Source organism: Sylvia atricapilla, chromosome 1 (genome assembly GCF_009819655.1).
Source record: "Sylvia atricapilla isolate bSylAtr1 chromosome 1, bSylAtr1.pri, whole genome shotgun sequence".
Taxonomy (NCBI): Eukaryota; Metazoa; Chordata; class Aves; order Passeriformes; family Sylviidae; genus Sylvia; species Sylvia atricapilla.
Window position 1 is genome coordinate 135,345,788 of NC_089140.1, and position 8,071 is coordinate 135,353,858.

The window sequence follows — 8,071 nt, forward strand, 5'->3', positions numbered from 1 at the left end:
TGAGAGATATGTTTCATCTCTGAAAAATGTATCAACAAGGGACCTCTGCAGCTGTTGAAATCTCAAATAAGCCAGATATGCAGGAGATTGGAGACAGTAGAACTTGAGGGTACACGAGGTTTATCTTTCAGACAAAATGTTTCATTTACAAATTAAAAAGACTTATTGTCTGGAGTTTTTTTCCTCTGAGGAGGGATGCATATTGTAAGAGCCAGGTAACATAATAAATAAAAACCAAACCACTTAACAGGTCAAGTTAATTAGAGGAATTAGTAATGACTGTGTTCCTGTTGCCTTTTACTCTCAGACACGAGACTGGCACACAAATTCCTAAAGCATATTATGACCTGGCCTGCATTGGAATAGCAAAACTGGATTATGTTGGAAAGCACTACTTCGGGTGATAGTTCCAAGGTGAAATGGTTCATGGAAATAGCTCTTTCCTCTTATTTCTGATGAAATGTAGGTGGATTTCAGCCTAATTGGAAAAGCACCATCTCCCATGGTACACCTGTGGATTCCTGTGTTCCAGCTTTCCTGGCTGTGAAATTATTGGTGGAAATACTGGAATATTATCAGTGACATTTAGAGTCAGTGTCCTAAACTTGATGGCAGGGTGTCTGGGACCTCTTTGTGGCTCTTGTGGCATGTGGATAGTTCTTTTGCAGACAGTGAGGGAGCTGAATGCCTGGAAGACCTACTGCAGTTAACACTGTGTTCAGAGATTGGCCCTCCAGATTTAGTTTCCATTGCTTTTCCTTTTTCTGGTGAAATGTTTTGATAAAATTTTCTTTCTAGGTTTTGGAATAGAAAGAAGAAGATGAAGTCCTAAAGCAGAACTGCAGTGTACCACAGTGGAATGCATTTTATTTGATAGTCCTCAAGATGACTGTGAAATGGTGAGCACTTTTGTCTTCAGGGATGTGTTGTTCTCTGCTGCCCTTGTTGCAGCATTGTCCCTGCACATTTCCTTTTACAGTGTTCCTGTCTGTTTGGTTCCCCTGTGGATTGTGCCTTGTGCCTGTTGCCTGAGCACCTTGGGGATGCTCAAGCACTGGCCTGCAAAACACCACACATTAGCACACAAATGTGAGCATATGCAGAGTGTGTGTGCAACAAATACACAGCACTGCCCTGAGGGCATTTGCCCAGAATTGATCTCATGAGCAGGGATGATGCCACCAGGCCCCATCTGATGGTGTTGATGTGTGAGATGGCCATCAGTCAGATTAAGCAGCAACCAGGGAGTTGTTCATGACTTTTAAGACAAAGGAGTCACACAGAAAAGAGATATGAAACACATATAACGTTGTGACAGAGCTGTGTTTGACACAGCCAGAAGCTGCCCCACAGCATGAACACCTCTGCCTGTGCTAAAGCATCATTCCTGAGGGTACTGGGGGTGCCTATGTCCAGTTCTCAAGGGTGAGGACAGCAGCACTCTGACAATGCATACCTGCAACATGCAAGCCTGAGAACATGGGGTGCAGACATTTATGTATTTATTAGCAGTTCAGTAAGTGCCTAGAATTGTGGATATTACTGACATCGTCCTAATTTTACAGGAGACTGTCAGGAGGCTTTGCCTCAGTGTGTGCCTGGCCAGACCTTGTGCTTTGAACGCCCACAGGCAGCTGGAGAGCAGGAGCTGCACGCCTGGAGTGTGTCTCAGCTTTCATTTTATCCAGATGGAATCAGTTTCGCACAGAAAGAACTCAGCACTCCAAAACTGTTCCCAAAGCATGGAAAACGGGCAAATGGAAGTGTTGATGACTCACCCAGCAGAGTGCTAGGGCAGTGTGCCCTCAGCTGAGCAGGATATGTTCTCATCAAATGGATGTCTTGCCACCAGGTCAGAGGCACGAATGACCTGCAGCAGAGGGGCATTGAAAACCCCAGTGCTGAGCTGCCTGAAACCAGCACAGCTTTTCAGGTGGTGTGTCTGACTCTCAAACACATTTCACTAGCAAAATCAGTAATGAGTCGTGTTTCCATTCTGTTCCATAATAAAAATCCCAAATAAACTCGATTGGTATTCTAATTTATTAGAATTTTATCTGTGTGTTTTTAAGCTAAAAGCAGTCTTATTTTTAATTACAGATAAGTCTCAAAAGGCAAGGAGGAGAATGCGTTGGCTTCAAAACACAGCAATCCCTTACTGAGCCATTGTCACTGTAGCCCCCCCAAAATCTTTTTTTATGTTTTTTTGTTGTTGTTGTCGTTGTTGTTGTTTTGGTTTGGTTTTTGTTTTGTTTGGGTTTTTTGATTGTTTGGTTTTTTTTGTTTGTTTTTGGTTGGTTGGTTGGTTGGGTTTTTTTGTGGTAATAAGATATGTCAGCTTATCCTATCTTTGTGCAATAAATGAGCTATTGCAGTTCTACACTACAGACAAACCTATCAACTAGTAAAATGAAATATTAATATTTTATTGGTTTTACAGTCTCAAGAGACTTTCCTTTGAAGCAAGAAAACACCACCTGCAAGCTGTCAGGTGTGCCATTAATCAATGGGCTTTTGGCAAGTCATGCAGCATCCCTCTCAAAGCACATGCAAAGGAGTGGAGGTTGATCATATCCTGGTTAAAAAGGGAAATAGGGGAAGGGAGAAGGGAATTTCTTGATCATGTTGAAGTTCTGCAAACATAATTTGTCATTCTCTTTAACAAGGGCTTTCATTTGTGCCCAGGCTGTCAGCAGGCTGGCCAGACTGCTGAGTCAGATCAAATGTCATCTCAAATGATCAAAAGTCTGTGTTTGTTCATGCTCTCAGCTCTCCATTTCCCTTTGCAATCATCTCTAACTGTTGTTTGCACAAAACTTCGCTTGGGACTGGCTTTAGTGAGCAAATGTGCAAGTGTATGTTCTTTAAAGGGCAGCTCAATGCCCAGCACATAAGTACTGCACAGCATATTTAGGTAACATACATGTCTCTCTTGTCCCTGTTAAGTAGCACACATCTCTGTTGCAGAGGAAATGTGCTTCCAGCTCACAGAAACACCTCCTCTTGTCACATTTTTCTAAATTATTTCATTCACTTTTTTGAACCAAGCCAACACGGTTACAGAATACCTGAATACAGAGTTTTCCTGAATCTTTAAGTTGTTGTTAAATATTTCTCTTCTGTCCTAAATGATGGATTTGTTTCTCACCTCCTACTTGCCTCCCCTGCATTCCCCAAAACATGATGAAATTGATGACCTGAACGTTCAGAGAGATTAAGGGAAATATCTCCTTATGTTTAACATGATTAACCTGTATCTTCAGCAGTGGAAGAGAACATTACTTCAAACACCACAGGTGTACTTTGAAAAGAGCAGAACGATTTAAATGCCTAGTAGCTTCACAGACAAATTCAATTTATTGAGAGTAGTGTCTCATTATGGTTTTAAATGCTGCATGGCTGTATTGGAAGACAAGAAGCAATAGAGTTTCCTCTAGAGAGAGAACTGTCCCAACATATCAGTGATTTTTCCATTATACTTTCTCCAAAGTGTAATTGTCACTGTTGATACCTTGGAGCTCAGTTTATTGAAAGAATAACCTGAAATGAAAGGAAAAACAGCTCTGCTTTTCATGGCAACTTGAAACCATAATGAGATGCTTCTGACCGATGATGAACCCATGCGTGCCTGCCTTTTCTGGCCTCCAGACCTGCGAATGGTGGGTAAGAGCCTTGTTAAACTCCTTGGAGTCTGTGGCTGTTTGCATCAGGAGTTACTTCTGTGCTGTGGCTATGATGAGGGCTGGGGTCTGGCAGCCCAGAATTCAGGCAGGCTGCACTGCTTATCATCCTCTTGATTCTCTGTGCCCTTTGCCTCCTTGCAAAAGCTCCACAATAATCCTTGGTGTGCACAATGTGAGGACATTTTACAGTATTCCTGGGGAAATGTGAGTGGTGGGTCAAATGATGCTTTCAGCTCCCTCTGGCAAGATATATTGATTTAAGTGGAGTCCATTAATGTAATAATTATGAATTCATGACCCAGTGTTTTGCTCTCCTGCACAGAGGAGTTACTGTTTCATAATGGCTTTTATTATTTTCCAAGTACACTTAAAACCCTCTGCACTATCCACTAGAATGGATGACCTTCTTTGGCTCTGAGTTCAGGTAAATTATACAACCAAACATTTCTACCCCAATTCTCCAAAAATTATAAGAGCTGAATGAACCAAGCAATGACAACAGAAATGCCAAATAAAGGACCCAGGAAGACCTTTCACAAAACTGAAGCTGATCAGTTTAATCCAGCATAGCAAAAAAAGTCAACTTTATTTTTGAGAGCTATAAGAGACTGCTGTTTCACCATGCTCTGGTGGTGAGGTATCCAAGGATGTGCTTCCAAGAGAATGATCAAATTTGGTAGGAAAATAGGGCTGAATTGCCTACATCTCTTGGCCACAATAGCTGGTGATAATATATCCCAGAAAGGGGAAACTGAAAAGGATGAAAGCTGCTTTTCTGAAGATTAAGACACACTGGTCAGGGCAGACTGTTAAATATGTCTGTAGGTATTTGGTCTTCACCAAGAGAAGGCCACCCACTCTCCCAGGTTCCCTTATCTTTAGCAATCTAGAGTGAAGGAGGAGCAGATGGACTTCTGCTTGCCCTGGCAGCCAGCAGGGAAGGGCACCAGCTGGCGGGGGCCACCTTGTATGGCTGAGCCTCCCCTGCAGCTGGCAGAGCTCGGAGGCCCTTTGTGACTCAGGATGGAAACTGGGCACTTTGCTTGCCACACTCTTGCAGTCCGAGGGAAAGGTATGATGAAGAGTACAGGGTAGGAATCAGACTTGGTGTTCTTCTCCATGCAGAAGAACAGTAGGGAAACTGGTTTCCAAAAGCAACCAGCCAGCTTCTCTTCTGACAGTGGAATAAGAAATCACTTAACCTGCAGCCTACTGTGCCTGATTTGTGCCCGTTGTGCACCACATCTGCATGGTTTGCTGCACCCTAAGGGGTCACTGGAATGAAGGTGAGACTCAGAAACACTAATTATATTTGCAGACAAATGAGCTAACAAGCAATTGCGCCATCTGCAATGCAGAAATATTTTTCTCAGGTGTTTTTTTTTTTTTGTGTTTTTTTTTTCCCTTCACTTGCTAAACAAGCCAGGAGTATAAAATAACTTTGGAAGAACGTGTTGTTATCAGTTCCACACAGATGTAAGCTTAAAGGAGAGAAAACTCCCTGAAGCTTTCAAAACTGGCAGTGCAATGACATGTTGGAGGAACCCATTGCAGAAGGTGCACATCCTGGCGTGGGTCTCTACCTTGACCTCATGAAAAAATCCTTTCATTGCAAGTGAATCCAAGAACTGGCAACAGTTTAACTGAGCTGGACTGGAAAGGACTGTCTGTATCACAAAAGGACTGTCTGTATGCAAATTTCTTACACTGGTAAGTGTCAGGTCTTTGGGATGGGAAGGATTGATTGCTTTTTCAAGAGAGGGGAACAAAACAGCTTTACATTTTCACATTTTTAAAACAGAGGAAAAGGTGTGGTCCTTTACATTTTCCAAAACATAGTTTAATTGGCAAATTTTTTGCACTTCTATTTTTCATTCATTAGACTAACTCTAAGAGCAACTCTTAGTTCTTGGTACTATACAAACACACGATGAGGGTAAATACCTGCCAGACAGTGGGCTAAAGAGGCAACAGAGACAAAAAGTACTCAGCCGTTCTGTGCCTTGGTACCCAGCTATGACTAAGACATTTACTCAGGTTATGATGTGTGTGGATTTTTGTTTCTTGATCTGGTTCAACTCTTAGTCCAGGGCTTTATACATTGGTGTTATGTACAAATTGACAAAAATATTTTTTTTTTAGATTAATTTAGTATGATCAACAAGTGAGATTTAATTGTGAGATTTGGGGGCAGAAGTATCATTATTGCCAGATCATTTTTTTTTCTATTGGCATGTTGTAATGGAACATAATCCTGAGCAGTCATCCATTTGTCAGATATTATAAAAACTGCTTTTGTGATTAGCACCATTCTCCTTAAAGCAAGAAAAAGAATTTCTGCCACAGCTATTCTTTTCTAGGAAGCAGAATACTATAATGAGTGTATCTGTCTCATCCTCCTGTGAAAAATATATAAAACAGGGATATATAATATCTATTAAAAAAAAAAAAAAGGAGTAGTGCTTTTTAGAAAAAAAGGAATTATTACTTAGGTGGATTTTCAAAAGTATCTTGCTAAGGCAAAAGAAATTTAAAATATCCAAAGCTATTTAAATATTCAAAACCAGTGTTCACAGTCTCTTTTGAGTTATATGAGAATAGACTAAGAGAAGGAAAACACAATTTATTTGAGAAAAAAATCTTTTTGCCATTTTTTCTCTTACTTTTTTTCTTCTTTCCAGTGTCTTTTTCAGTACTTCCTCTGATACTGGGTTGAATGTTGATGAGTCAATATTTGAAATAACTATATATGACCAAGATTAAGTACTTGAAATTTTTCACCACCTCTGACTTTCCTGGCTGGAAGCTGAAAAGTTTAGCAAGGTCTGTGTTTTTTTGATGAGTTATAAAAAAGCAAGGTCTCACTGAATGGCAGCGCAGCCTTCAGGTGTATCAACCCCAGTTTCACAACATCAGCAAACTTGCTGAGGGATACATTCTATCTGTTTGTCTCTCTTGAGTATTCACAAGTTAAAAATAAAACCACCAAATCAGAAAAAAAAGTATCTAAAAATCATGACATTGGCAGTGGAGCCAGAAGCAGATGAAATACCTTAAATGAGTTCCATCTTACGTCATATCTCAGTTTTTCTTTACTTTTGTGTTAGACAAATAAATTATGAATATGTGGGTGCAGACAAGAACTTGTTTTCATGCATTGGTTATTAAATAATTGAAGTCTGCCATGAGAAAGAAAAAATAATTATGTGTTCTTTCAGGCTTTTTTCAATTATGCACATTATCAAGTTAGCAGGAAGGGAACCCAAGTTTGAAGGCTCTGAAGTGGCTACTCATATTCATGAGGCAGATTTGAGAAGTATATGAGATTATTTTATGTTTTGTTTCAGTGGTCAGGGAGACTGAACCAGATTAAAGAAGGATTTAAGGGGGCCATTAAATAGAATAATATATTTCAACTACAAAGCCATTGAAGTGGGATGCTCAAAGTCTGTAAGATGACTAACAGAAGGCAAGAGAAAAAGGAATAGTTGTTCAGTGCCTTTCATGCAAAGAGAAGAGGATCAAATAAAGCAAGAAGCTGGAAAATTAAAAACAAGAGTTTGGACATATTTCTTTTCATGATGGTCTGAACTAGTATGGCTGTCTTACATTATCACCTGTTTCAACATAAAACATCCCAGCCCAATTTCAACTGAAGGAAATATTTTTCAGTAAGGTAAAGATACTGTAAATCAAACAGAAAGCCGGACATGTCCTGGGCTGCATCCAGAACAGCATGGCCAGCAGGGTGAGGGAGGGGATTCTGCTCCTCTTCTCTGCTATGACCCCATCTGGAGTTCTGTGTCCAGCTCTGGGTGGACATAAGAAGGACATGGACCTGTTGGAGTGAGGAGGGATATCAAGGTGGTCAGAGGGCTGGAGCACCTCTACTGTGAGGAAAGGCTGAGAGTTGGTGTTGCTCAGCTTGGAGAAGAGAAGCAGCAACAACAAAATCCCACAATAAAAGAGGCCTACTTCACAATATCTGAATAAATTTCAGATCTTCCACAAGCTATTTCCTCCAAGAAGGAAATCAGAATGCAGAACCTACATATAAAACTGTTTTTTATGGGCAAAGGACTGAGAAAGTCATTGCTTGCTTTCATCAAACTGACACGTCGTGTGGAAAAATATCAACATTAACTTAAAATCATATGTTATTCCTAATTCTCCTTTGAAGATTTTGTGTCATTCACATTTTTCTTTGAGACACATTTTACTTATTGGAGGTTTTTGGATGCATAAACATTAAGTCAGATATTACTGCACTTCCAGCTCAAAACACCTCTATTCTGTTCTAGGAAAATAACAAACTAAGAACTGCCAGCACTGACTCTACTTAAAGGTCTCCTGATCCTTACAAGGTCAGGATCAATGAATTTCATCAA

The 8,071-nt window shown here is 40.4% G+C and overlaps 1 long non-coding RNA gene across 1 annotated transcript; it reads left to right on the forward strand.

The window, feature by feature from the left end:
- The first annotated feature begins 4,963 nt into the window (after window positions 1-4,963).
- Window positions 4,964-7,427, forward strand: LOC136372274 (uncharacterized). Its single transcript, XR_010745460.1, has 3 exons — window positions 4,964-5,393; window positions 6,365-6,506; window positions 7,031-7,427. It is a non-coding gene; the product is annotated as an uncharacterized lncRNA (long non-coding RNA).
- The last annotated feature ends 644 nt before the right edge of the window (window positions 7,428-8,071 follow it).